This window comes from Micromys minutus (assembly GCF_963924665.1).
Source record: "Micromys minutus genome assembly, chromosome: 1".
In the NCBI taxonomy this organism is placed as follows: domain Eukaryota; kingdom Metazoa; phylum Chordata; class Mammalia; order Rodentia; family Muridae; genus Micromys; species Micromys minutus.
The window spans coordinates 146,688,778-146,702,256 of NC_137969.1; positions in this window are offsets into that span (position 1 = coordinate 146,688,778).

Sequence of the window (13,479 nt, forward strand, 5' to 3'; positions counted from 1 at the left end):
CTATTCTTTTGCTCCAAAATAAGGGAAATTTCTGCCTATTTGGCCCAAAATAAGGGGAATTTCTGCAATTTTGTCTCCAAAAAAGGAAATTTCAGCAATTTTGCCCCACAATAAGGGGAATTTCTGCCTTTTTGCCCCAAAATTAGAAGAATTTCTGCTTTTTGCCCCAAAATTAGGGGCATTACTGGGTTTTTGCCCCTAAATAAGGGAAAATTCTGCATTTTTGCTTAAAATTAATTGGAATTTCTGCCTTTTTGCCCTAAAATAAGAAGTATTTCTGTCTTTTTGGAAAAAATAAGGGGAATTTCAGTCTTTTTCCCTAAAATAAGTTTAATTTCTGCAATTTGCCCCCAAATTAGCAGAATTACTGCCTTTTGGACCCGAAATAAGGGAAATTTCTGGATTTCTGTCCCATGATAAGTGAAATTTCTGCAATTTTGCCCCAAAATAAGGGAAATTTCTGCCTTTTTGCTCCAAATAAGGGGAATTTCTGCAATTTTTCATTAAAATAAAGTGGGATTTCTGCATTTTTGCCTCCAAATAATGGGAATTTCTGCAATTTTGACACAAAATTAGGGGAATTTCTGCAATTTTGCCCAAAATAAGGGAAATTTCTGCAATTATGTCCATAAAAAGGGAAATTTCAGCAATTTTGCCCCACAATAAAGGGAATTTCTGCCTTTTTGCCCCAAAATTAGGGGAATTTCTGAATTATTGCCCCAAAATGAGAAGCATTACTGCATTTTTACCCCAAAATAAGAAAAATTTCTGCAGTTTGACCCAAAATAAAGAAAATTTCTGCAATTTTGTCCCATAAAGAGGGAAATTTCGGCATTTTTTCCCAAAATAAGAGAAACTTCTGCCTTTTTGACTCAAAATTTGTGAAATTTCTGAATTTTGCCCCCAAATTAGAAGCATTACTGCATTTTTGCCCCAAAATATGGGAAATTTCTGCAATTTTATTCCAAAATAAGGTATATTTCTGCCTTTTTACCCCAAAATAATGGGAATTTCTGCATTTTTGCCACAAAATAAGAAAAATTTCTGCAATTTTATCCTAAAATAAGTTAAATTTCTATTCTTTTGCTCCAAAATAAGGGAAATTTCTGCCTATTTGGCCCAAAATAAGGGAAATTTCTGCAATTTTGTCTCCAAAAAGGGAAATTTCAGCAATTTTGCCCCACAATAAGGGGAATTTCTGCCTTTTTGCCCCAAAATTAGAGGAATTTCTGCTTTTTGCCCCAAAATTACGGGCATTACTGGGTTTTTGCCCCTAAATAAGGGAAAATTCTGCATTTTTGCTTAAAATTAATTGGAATTTCTGCCTTTTTGCCCTAAAATAAGAAGTATTTCTGTCTTTTTGGAAAAAATAAGGGGAATTTCAGTCTTTTTCCCTAAAATAAGTTTAATTTCTGCAATTTGCCCCCAAATTAGCAGAATTACTGCCTTTTGGACCCGAAATAAGGGAAATTTCTGGATTTCTGTCCCATGATAAGTGAAATTTCTGCAATTTTGCCCCAAAATAAGGGAAATTTCTGCCTTTTTGCTCCAAATAAGGGGAATTTCTGCAATTTTTCATTAAAATAAAGTGGGATTTCTGCATTTTTGCCTCCAAATAATGGGAATTTCTGCAATTTTGACACAAAATTAGGGGAATTTCTGCCTTTTTGCCCCAAAATTAGGGGAATTTCTGAATTATTGCCCCAAAATGAGAAGCATTACTGCATTTTTACCCCAAAATAAGAAAAATTTCTGCAGTTTGACCCAAAATAAAGAAAATTTCTGCAATTTTGTCCCATAAAGAGGGAAATTTCTGCATTTTTTTCCCAAAATAAGAGAAACTTCTGCCTTTTTGACTCAAAATTTGTGAAATTTCTGAATTTTGCCTCCAAATTAAAAGCATTACTGCATTTTTGCCCCAAAATATGGGAAATTTCTGCAATTTTATTCCAAAATAAGGGAAATTTCTGCCTTTTTACCCAAAAATAATGGGAATTTCTGCATTTTTGCCACAAAATAAGGGAAATTTCTGCAATTTTATCCTAAAATAAGTTAAATTTTTATCCTTCTGCTCCAAAATAAGGGAAATTTCTGCCTATTTGGCCCAAAATAAGGGGAATTTCTGCATTTTTCCCCCAAAATAAGGGAAATTTCAGTATTTTTGCCCTGAAATTAAAAGAATTTCTGTCTTTTTACCCTAAAATAAGGAAAATTTCTGCATTTTTGCTCCAAAATAAGGGGAATTTCAGCATTTTTGTCCCCGAATAAGGGGAATTTCTGCAATTTTGCCCCAAAATAAAGGGAATTTCTGGAATTTTGACACAAAATTAGGGGAATTACTGCAATTTTGCCCCAAAATAATGGAAATTTCTGCCATTGTGCTCAAAAATTAGGGGAATTTCTGCCTTTTTGACACAAAATTAGGGGCATTACTGTCTTTTTGCCCCAAAATAAGGGGAATTTCTGTATTTTTGCCCTGAAATAAAAAGAATTTCTGTCTTTTTGCCCTAAAATAAGGAAATTTTCTCCATTTTTGCTTCAAAATAAAAGGAATTTCAGCATTTTTGCCCCGAAATAAGGGGAATTTCTGCATTTTTGCCCCAAAATTAGGGGAATTTCTGCTTTTTGCCCCAAGACAAAGGAAATTTCTACAATTTTGCCCCAAAATAAGGGAAGTTTCTGCAGTTTTGTCTCCAAAAAGGGAAATTTCAGCAATTTTGCCCCACAATAAGGGGAATTTCTGCCTTTTTGCCCCAAAATTAGGGGAATTTCTGCTTTTTGCCCCAAAATTAGGGGCATTACTGGGTTTTTGCCCCTAAATAAGGGAAAATTCTGCATTTTTGCTTAAAATTAATTGGAATTTCTGCCTTTTTGCCCTAAAATAAGAAGTATTTCTGTCTTTTTGGAAAAAATAAGGGGAATTTCAGTCTTTTTCCCTAAAATAAGTTTAATTTCTGCAATTTGCCCCCAAATTAGCGGAATTACTGCCTTTTGGACCCGAAATAAGGGAAATTTCTGGATTTCTGTCCCATGATAAGTGAAATTTCTGCAATTTTGCCCCAAAATAAGGGAAATTTCTGCCTTTTTGCTCCAAATAAGGGGAATTTCTGCAATTTTGCATTAAAATAAAGTGGGATTTCTGCATTTTTGCCTCCAAATAATGGGAATTTCTGCAATTTTGACACAAAATTAGGGGAATTTCTGCAATTTTGCCCAAAATAAGGGAAATTTCTGCAATTATGTCCATAAAAAGGGAAATTTCAGCAATTTTGCCCCACAATAAAGGGAATTTCTGCCTTTTTGCCCCAAAATTAGGGGAATTTCTGAATTACTGCCCCAAAATGAGAAGCATTACTGCATTTTTACCCCAAAATAAGAAAAATTTCTGCAGTTTGACCCAAAATAAAGAAAATTTCTGCAATTTTGTCCCATAAAGAGGGAAATTTCTGCATTTTTTTCCCAAAATAAGAGAAACTTCTGCCTTTTTGACTCAAAATTTGTGAAATTTCTGAATTTTGCCTCCAAATTAGAAGCATTACTGCATTTTTGCCCCAAAATATGGGAAATTTCTGCAATTTTATTCCAAAATAAGGGAAATTTCTGCCTTTTTACCCCAAAATAATGGGAATTTCTGCATTTTTGCCACAAAATAAGGGAAATTTCTGCAATTTTATCCTAAAATAAGTTAAATTTTTATCCTTTTGCTCCAAAATAAGGGAAATTTCTGCCTATTTGGCCCAAAATAAGGGGAATTTCTGCATTTTTCCCCCAAAATAAGGGAAATTTCAGTATTTTTGCCCTGAAATTAAAAGAATTTCTGTCTTTTTGTCCTAAAATAAGGAAAATTTCTGCATTTTTGCTCCAAAATAAGGGGAATTTCAGCATTTTTGTCCCCGAATAAGGGGAATTTCTGCAATTTTGCCCCAAAATAAAGGGAATTTTTGGAATTTTGACACAAAATTAGGGGAATTACTGCAATTTTGCCCCAAAATAATGGAAATTTCTGCAATTGTGCTCAAAAATTAGGGGAATTTCTGCCTTTTTGACACAAAATTAGGGGCATTACTGTCTTTTTGCCCCAAATAAGGGAAATTTCTGCATTTTTGCCCAAAATTAACTGGAATTTCTTCATTATTCCCCAAGATAAAAGAAATTTCTGCAATTTTGCCCCAAAATAAGGGAAATTTCTGCAATTTTGCTCCAAAATTAGGGGAATTTCTGCCTTTTTGACACAAAATTAGGGGCATTAAAGTCTTTTTGCCCCAAATAAGGGAAATTTCTGCATTTTTGCCCAAAATTAACTGGAATTTCTGCCTTTTTGCTCTAAAATAAGAATTTCTGCCCTTTTGGCACAAAATAAGAGGAATTTCAGTCTTTTTGCCCTAAAATAAGGGTTATTTCTGCATTTTTGACCCCAAATAAGCGGAATTTCTGCATTTTTGACCCGAAATAAGGGGAATTTCTGCATTTTTACCCCAAGATAAGGGAAATTTCTACAATTTTGCCCCAAAATAAGGGAAATTTCTGCAATTTTGTCTCCAAAAAGGGAAATTTCAGCAATTTTGCCCCACAATAAGGGGAATTTCTGCCTTTTTGCCCCAAAATTAGGGGAATTTCTGCTTTTTGCCCCAAAATTAGGGGCATTACTGGGTTTTTGCCCCTAAATAAGGGAAAATTCTGCATTTTTGCTTAAAATTAATTGGAATTTCTGACTTTTTGCCCTAAAATAAGAAGTATTTCTGTCTTTTTGGAAAAAATAAGGGGAATTTCAGTCTTTTTCCCTAAAATAAGTTTAATTTCTGCAATTTGCCCCCAAATTAGCGGAATTACTGCCTTTTGGACCCGAAATAAGGGAAATTTCTAGATTTCTGTTCCATGATAAGTGAAATTTCTGCAATTTTGCCCCAAAATAAGGGAAATTTCTGCCTTTTTGCTCCAAATAAGGGGAATTTCTGCAATTTTTCATTAAAATAAAGTGGGATTTCTGCATTTTTGCCTCCAAATAATGGGAATTTCTGCAATTTTGACACAAAATTAGGGGAATTTCTGCAATTTTGCCCAAAATAAGGGAAATTTCTGCAATTATGTCCATAAAAAGGGAAATTTCAGCAATTTTGCCCCACAATAAAGGGAATTTCTGCTCTTTTGCCCCAAAATTAGGGGAATTTCTGAATTATTGCCCCAAAATGAGAAGCATTACTGCATTTTTACCCCAAAATAAGAAAAATTTCTGCAGTTTGACCCAAAATAAAGAAAATTTCTGCAATTTTGTCCCATAAAGAGGGAAATTTCGGCATTTTTTTCCCAAAATAAGAGAAACTTCTGCCTTTTTGACTCAAAATTTGTGAAATTTCTGAATTTTGCCTCCAAATTAAAAGCATTACTGCATTTTTGCCCCAAAATATGGGAAATTTCTGCAATTTTATTCCAAAATAAGGGAAATTTCTGCCTTTTTACCCCAAAATAATGGGAATTTCTGCATTTTTGCCACAAAATAAGAAAAATTTCTGCAATTTTATCCTAAAATAAGTTAAATTTCTATTCTTTTGCTCCAAAATAAGGGAAATTTCTGCCTATTTGGCCCAAAATAAGGGGAATTTCTGCAATTTTGTCTCCAAAAAGGGAAATTTCAGCAATTTTGCCCCACAATAAGGGGAATTTCTGCCTTTTTGCCCTAAAATTAGAAGAATTTCTGCTTTTTGCCCCAAAATTAGGGGCATTACTGGGTTTTTGCCCCTAAATAAGGGAAAATTCTGCATTTTTGCTTAAAATTAATTGGAATTTCTGCCTTTTTGCCCTAAAATAAGAAGTATTTCTGTCTTTTTGGAAAAAATAAGGGGAATTTCAGTCTTTTTCCCTAAAATAAGTTTAATTTCTGCAATTTGCCCCCAAATTAGCAGAATTACTGCCTTTTGGACCCGAAATAAGGGAAATTTCTGGATTTCTGTCCCATGATAAGTGAAATTTCTGCAATTTTGCCCCAAAATAAGGGAAATTTCTGCCTTTTTGCTCCAAATAAGGGGAATTTCTGCAATTTTGCATTAAAATAAAGTGGGATTTCTGCATTTTTGCCTCCAAATAATAGGAATTTCTGCAATTTTGACACAAAATTAGGGGAATTTCTGCAATTTTGCCCAAAATAAGGGAAATTTCTGCAATTATGTCCATAAAAAGGGAAATTTCAGCAATTTTGCCCCACAATAAAGGGAATTTCTGCCTTTTTGCCCCAAAATTAGGGGAATTTCTGAATTATTGCCCCAAAATGAGAAGCATTACTGCATTTTTACCCCAAAATAAGAAAAATTTCTGCAGTTTGACCCAAAATAAAGAAAATTTCTGCAATTTTGTCCCATAAAGAGGGAAATTTCTGCATTTTTTTCCCAAAATAAGAGAAACTTCTGCCTTTTTGACTCAAAATTTGTGAAATTTCTGAATTTTGCCTCCAAATTAAAAGCATTACTGCATTTTTGCCCCAAAATATGGGAAATTTCTGCAATTTTATTCCAAAATAAGGGAAATTTCTGCCTTTTTACCCAAAAATAATGGGAATTTCTGCATTTTTGCCACAAAATAAGGGAAATTTCTGCAATTTTATCCTAAAATAAGTTAAATTTCTATCTTTTTGCTTTAAAATAAGGGACATTTCTGCCTATTTGGCCCAAAATAAGGGTAATTTCTGCATTTTTGACCCCAAATAAGTGGAATTTCTACGTTTTTGCCCCAAAATTAGGGGAATTTCTGAATTACTCCCCCAAAATGAGAAGCATTACTGCATTTTTACCCCAAAATAAGAAAAATTTCTGCAGTTTGACCTAAAATAAAGAAAATTTCTGCAATTTTGTCCCATAAAGAGGGAAATTTCTGCATTTTTTCCCAAAATAAGAGAAACTTCTGCCTTTTTAACTCAAAATTTGTGAAATTTCTGAATTTTGCCTCCAAATTAGAAGCATTACTGCATTTTTGCCCCAAAATATGGGAAATTTCTGCAATTTTATTCCAAAATAAGGGAAATTTCTGCCTTTTTACCCCAAAATAATGGGAATTTCTGCATTTTTGCCACAAAATAAGGGAAATTTCTGCAATTTTATCCTAAAATAAGTTAAATTTTTATCCTTTTGCTCCAAAATAAGGGAAATTTCTGCCTATTTGGCCCAAAATAAGGGGAATTTCTACATTTTTCCCCCAAAATAAGGGAAATTTCAGTATTTTTGCCCTGAAATTAAAAGAATTTCTGTCTTTTTGTCCTAAAATAAGGAAAATTTCTGCATTTTTGCTCCAAAATAAGGGGAATTTCAGCATTTTTGTCCCCGAATAAGGGGAATTTCTGCAATTTTGCCCCAAAATAAAGGGAATTTCTGGAATTTTGACACAAAATTAGGGGAATTACTGCAATTTTGCCCCAAAATAATGGAAATTTCTGCAATTGTGCTCAAAAATTAGGGGAATTTCTGCCTTTTTGACACAAAATTAGGGGCATTACTGTCTTTTTGCCCCAAATAAGGGAAAATTCTGCATTTTTGCTTAAAATTAATTGGAATTTCTGACTTTTTGCCCTAAAATAAGAAGTATTTCTGTCTTTTTGGAAAAAATAAGGGGAATTTCAGTCTTTTTCCCTAAAATAAGTTTAATTTCTGCAATTTGCCCCCAAATTAGCGGAATTACTGCCTTTTGGACCCGAAATAAGGGAAATTTCTAGAGTTCTGTTCCATGATAAGTGAAATTTCTGCAATTTTGCCCCAAAATAAGGAAAATTTCTGCCTTTTTCTCCCAAATAAGAGGAATTTCTGCAATTTTGCATTAAAATAACGTGGAATTTCTGCATTTTTGCCTCAAAATAATGGGAATTTCTGCAATTTTGACACAAAATTAGGGGAATTTCTGCCTTTTTGACACAAAATTAGGGGCATTAAAGTCTTTTTGCCCCAAATAAGGGAAATTTCTGCATTTTTGCCCAAAATTAACTGGAATTTCTGCCTTTTTGCTCTAAAATAAGAATTTCTGCCCTTTTGGCACAAAATAAGAGGAATTTCAGTATTTTTGCCCTAAAATAAGGGTTATTTCTGCATTTTTGACCCCAAATAAGCGGAATTTCTGCATTTTTGACCCGAAATAAGGGGAATTTCTGCATTTTTACCCCAAGATAAGGGAAATTTCTACAATTTTGCCCCAAAATAAGGGAAATTTCTGCAATTTTGTCTCCAAAAAGGGAAATTTCAGCAATTTTGCCCCACAATAAGGGGAATTTCTGCCTTTTTGCCCCAAAATTAGGGGAATTTCTGCTTTTTGCCCCAAAATTAGGGGCATTACTGGGTTTTTGCCCCTAAATAAGGGAAAATTCTGCATTTTTGCTTAAAATTAATTGGAATTTCTGCCTTTTTGCCCTAAAATAAGAAGTATTTCTGTCTTTTTGGAAAAAATAAGGGGAATTTCAGTCTTTTTCCCTAAAATAAGTTTAATTTCTGCAATTTGCCCCCAAATTAGCAGAATTACTGCCTTTTGGACCCGAAATAAGGGAAATTTCTAGATTTCTGTTCCATGATAAGTGAAATTTCTGCAATTTTGCCCCAAAATAAGGGAAATTTCTGCCTTTTTCTCCCAAAAAAGGGGAATTTCTGCAATTTTGCATTAAAATAAAGTGGAATGTCTGCATTTTTGCCTCAAAATAATGGGAATTTCTGCAATTTTGACACAAAATTAGGGGAATTTCTGCAATTTTGCCCAAAATAAGGGAAATTTCTGCAATTTTGCCCCAAGATAAGGGAAATTTCTAACAGTATGTTCATAAAAAGGGAAATTTCAGCAATTTTGCCCCACAATAAAGGGAATTTCTGCTTTTTTGCCCCAAAATTAGGGGAATTTCTGAATTATTGCCCCAAAATGAGAAGCATTACTGCATTTTTACCCCAAAATAAAAAAATTTCTGCAGTTTGACCCAAAATAAAGAAAATTTCTGCAATTTTGTCCCATAAAGAGGGAAATTTCTGCATTTTTTTCCCAAAATAAGAGAAACTTCTGCCTTTTTGACTCAAAATTTGTGAAATTTCTGAATTTTGCCTCCAAATTAAAAGCATTACTGCATTTTTGCCCCAAAATATGGGAAATTTCTGCAATTTTATTCCAAAATAAGGGAAATTTCTGCCTTTTTACCCCAAAATAATGGGAATTTCTGCATTTTTGCCACAAAATAAGAAAAATTTCTGCAATTTTATCCTAAAATAAGTTAAATTTCTATTCTTTTGCTCCAAAATAAGGGAAATTTCTGCCTATTTGGCCCAAAATAAGGAGAATTTCTGCAATTTTGTCTCCAAAAAGGGAAATTTCAGCAATTTTGCCCCACAATAAGGGGAATTTCTGCCTTTTTGCCCCAAAATTAGAAGAATTTCTGCTTTTTGCCCCAAAATTAGGGGCATTACTGGGTTTTTGCCCCTAAATAAGGGAAAATTCTGCATTTTTGCTTAAAATTAATTGGAATTTCTGCCTTTTTGCCCTAAAATAAGAAGTATTTCTGTCTTTTTGGAAAAAATAAGGGGAATTTCAGTCTTTTTCCCTAAAATAAGTTTAATTTCTGCAATTTGCCCCCAAATTAGCAGAATTACTGCCTTTTGGACCCGAAATAAGGGAAATTTCTGGATTTCTGTCCCATGATAAGTGAAATTTCTGCAATTTTGCCCCAAAATAAGGGAAATTTCTGCCTTTTTGCTCCAAATAAGGGGAATTTCTGCAATTTTTCATTAAAATAAAGTGGGATTTCTGCATTTTTGCCTCCAAATAATGGGAATTTCTGCAATTTTGACACAAAATTAGGGGAATTTCTGCAATTTTGCCCAAAATAAGGGAAATTTCTGCAATTATGTCCATAAAAAGGGAAATTTCAGCAATTTTGCCCCACAATAAAGGGAATTTCTGCCTTTTTGCCCCAAAATTAGGGGAATTTCTGAATTATTGCCCCAAAATGAGAAGCATTACTGCATTTTTACCCCAAAATAAGAAAAATTTCTGCAGTTTGACCCAAAATAAAGAAAATTTCTGCAATTTTGTCCCATAAAGAGGGAAATTTCTGCATTTTTTTCCCAAAATAAGAGAAACTTCTGCCTTTTTGACTCAAAATTTGTGAAATTTCTGAATTTTGCCTCCAAATTAAAAGCATTACTGCATTTTTGCCCCAAAATATGGGAAATTTCTGCAATTTTATTCCAAAATAAGGGAAATTTCTGCCTTTTTACCCAAAAATAATGGGAATTTCTGCATTTTTGCCACAAAATAAGGGAAATTTCTGCAATTTTATCCTAAAATAAGTTAAATTTTTATCCTTCTGCTCCAAAATAAGGGAAATTTCTGCCTATTTGGCCCAAAATAAGGGGAATTTCTGCATTTTTCCCCCAAAATAAGGGAAATTTCAGTATTTTTGCCCTGAAATTAAAAGAATTTCTGTCTTTTTGCCCTAAAATAAGGAAAATTTCTGCATTTTTGCTCCAAAATAAGGGGAATTTCAGCATTTTTGTCCCCGAATAAGGGGAATTTCTGCAATTTTGCCCCAAAATAAAGGGAATTTCTGGAATTTTGACACAAAATTAGGGGAATTACTGCAATTTTGCCCCAAAATAATGGAAATTTCTGCCATTGTGCTCAAAAATTAGGGGAATTTCTGCCTTTTTGACACAAAATTAGGGGCATTACTGTCTTTTTGCCCCAAAATAAGGGGAATTTCTGTATTTTTGCCCTGAAATAAAAAGAATTTCTGTCTTATTGCCCTAAAATAAGGAAATTTTCTGCATTTTTGCTTCAAAATAAGGGGAATTTCAGCATTTTTGCCCCGAAATAAGGGGAATTTCTGCCTTTTTGCCCCAAAATTAGGGGAATTTCTGCTTTTTGCCCCAAGACAAGGGAAATTTCTACAATTTTGCCCCAAAATAAGGGAAGTTTCTGCAATTTTGTCTCCAAAAAGGGAAATTTCAGCAATTTTGCCCCACAATAAGGGGAATTTCTGCCTTTTTGCCCCAAAATTAGGGGCATTACTGGGTTTTTGCCCCTAAATAAGGGAAAATTCTGCATTTTTGCTTAAAATTAATTGGAATTTCTGCCTTTTTGCCCTAAAATAAGAAGTATTTCTGTCTTTTTGGAAAAAATAAGGGGAATTTCAGTCTTTTTCCCTAAAATAAGTTTAATTTCTGCAATTTGCCCCCAAATTAGCGGAATTACTGCCTTTTGGACCCGAAATAAGGGAAATTTCTAGATTTCTGTTCCATGATAAGTGAAATTTCTGCAATTTTGCCTTAAAATAACGGAAATTTCTGCCTTTTTGCTCCAAATAAGGGGAATTTCTGCAATTTTTCATTAAAATAAAGTGGGATTTCTGCATTTTTGCCTCCAAATAATGGGAATTTCTGCAATTTTGACACAAAATTAGGGGAATTTCTGCAATTTTGCCCAAAATAAGGGAAATTTCTGCAATTATGTCCATAAAAAGGGAAATTTCAGCAATTTTGCCCCACAATAAAGGGAATTTCTGCTTTTTTGCCCCAAAATTAGGGGAATTTCTGAATTATTGCCCCAAAATGAGAAGCATTACTGCATTTTTACCCCAAAATAAGAAAAATTTCTGCAGTTTGACCCAAAATAAAGAAAATTTCTGCAATTTTGTCCCATAAAAAGGGAAATTTCGGCATTTTTTTCCCAAAATAAGAGAAACTTCTGCCTTTTTGACTCAAAATTTGTGAAATTTCTGAATTTTGCCTCCAAATTAAAAGCATTACTGCATTTTTGCCCCAAAATATGGGAAATTTCTGCAATTTTATTCCAAAATAAGGGAAATTTCTGCCTTTTTACCCCAAAATAATGGGAATTTCTGCATTTTTGCCACAAAATAAGAAAAATTTCTGCAATTTTATCCTAAAATAAGTTAAATTTCTATTCTTTTGCTCCAAAATAAGGGAAATTTCTGCCTATTTGGCCCAAAATAAGGAGAATTTCTGCAATTTTGTCTCCAAAAAGGGAAATTTCAGCAATTTTGCCCCACAATAAGGGGAATTTCTGCCTTTTTGCCCCAAAATTAGAAGAATTTCTGCTTTTTGCCCCAAAATTAGGGGCATTACTGGGTTTTTGCCCCTAAATAAGGGAAAATTCTGCATTTTTGCTTAAAATTAATTGGAATTTCTGCCTTTTTGCCCTAAAATAAGAAGTATTTCTGTCTTTTTGGAAAAAATAAGGGGAATTTCAGTCTTTTTCCCTAAAATAAGTTTAATTTCTGCAATTTGCCCCCAAATTAGCAGAATTACTGCCTTTTGGACCCGAAATAAGGGAAATTTCTGGATTTCTGTCCCATGATAAGTGAAATTTCTGCAATTTTGCCCCAAAATAAGGGAAATTTCTGCCTTTTTGCTCCAAATAAGGGGAATTTCTGCAATTTTTCATTAAAATAAAGTGGGATTTCTGCATTTTTGCCTCCAAATAATGGGAATTTCTGCAATTTTGACACAAAATTAGGGGAATTTCTGCAATTTTGCCCAAAATAAGGGAAATTTCTGCAATTATGTCCATAAAAAGGGAAATTTCAGCAATTTTGCCCCACAATAAAGGGAATTTCTGCCTTTTTGCCCCAAAATTAGGGGAATTTCTGAATTATTGCCCCAAAATGAGAAGCATTACTGCATTTTTACCCCAAAATAAGAAAAATTTCTGCAGTTTGACCCAAAATAAAGAAAATTTCTGCAATTTTGTCCCATAAAGAGGGAAATTTCTGCATTTTTTTCCCAAAATAAGAGAAACTTCTGCCTTTTTGACTCAAAATTTGTGAAATTTCTGAATTTTGCCTCCAAATTAAAAGCATTACTGCATTTTTGCCCCAAAATATGGGAAATTTCTGCAATTTTATTCCAAAATAAGGGAAATTTCTGCCTTTTTACCCAAAAATAATGGGAATTTCTGCATTTTTGCCACAAAATAAGGGAAATTTCTGCAATTTTATCCTAAAATAAGTTAAATTTTTATCCTTCTGCTCCAAAATAAGGGAAATTTCTGCCTATTTGGCCCAAAATAAGGGGAATTTCTGCATTTTTCCCCCAAAATAAGGGAAATTTCAGTATTTTTGCCCTGAAATTAAAAGAATTTCTGTCTTTTTGCCCTAAAATAAGGAAAATTTCTGCATTTTTGCTCCAAAATAAGGGGAATTTCAGCATTTTTGTCCCCGAATAAGGGGAATTTCTGCAATTTTGCCCCAAAATAAAGGGAATTTCTGGAATTTTGACACAAAATTAGGGGAATTACTGCAATTTTGCCCCAAAATAATGGAAATTTCTGCCATTGTGCTCAAAAATTAGGGGAATTTCTGCCTTTTTGACACAAAATTAGGGGCATTACTGTCTTTTTGCCCCAAAATAAGGGGAATTTCTGTATTTTTGCCCTGAAATAAAAAGAATTTCTGTCTTATTGCCCTAAAATAAGGAAATTTTCTGCATTTTTGCTTCAAAATAAGGGGAATTT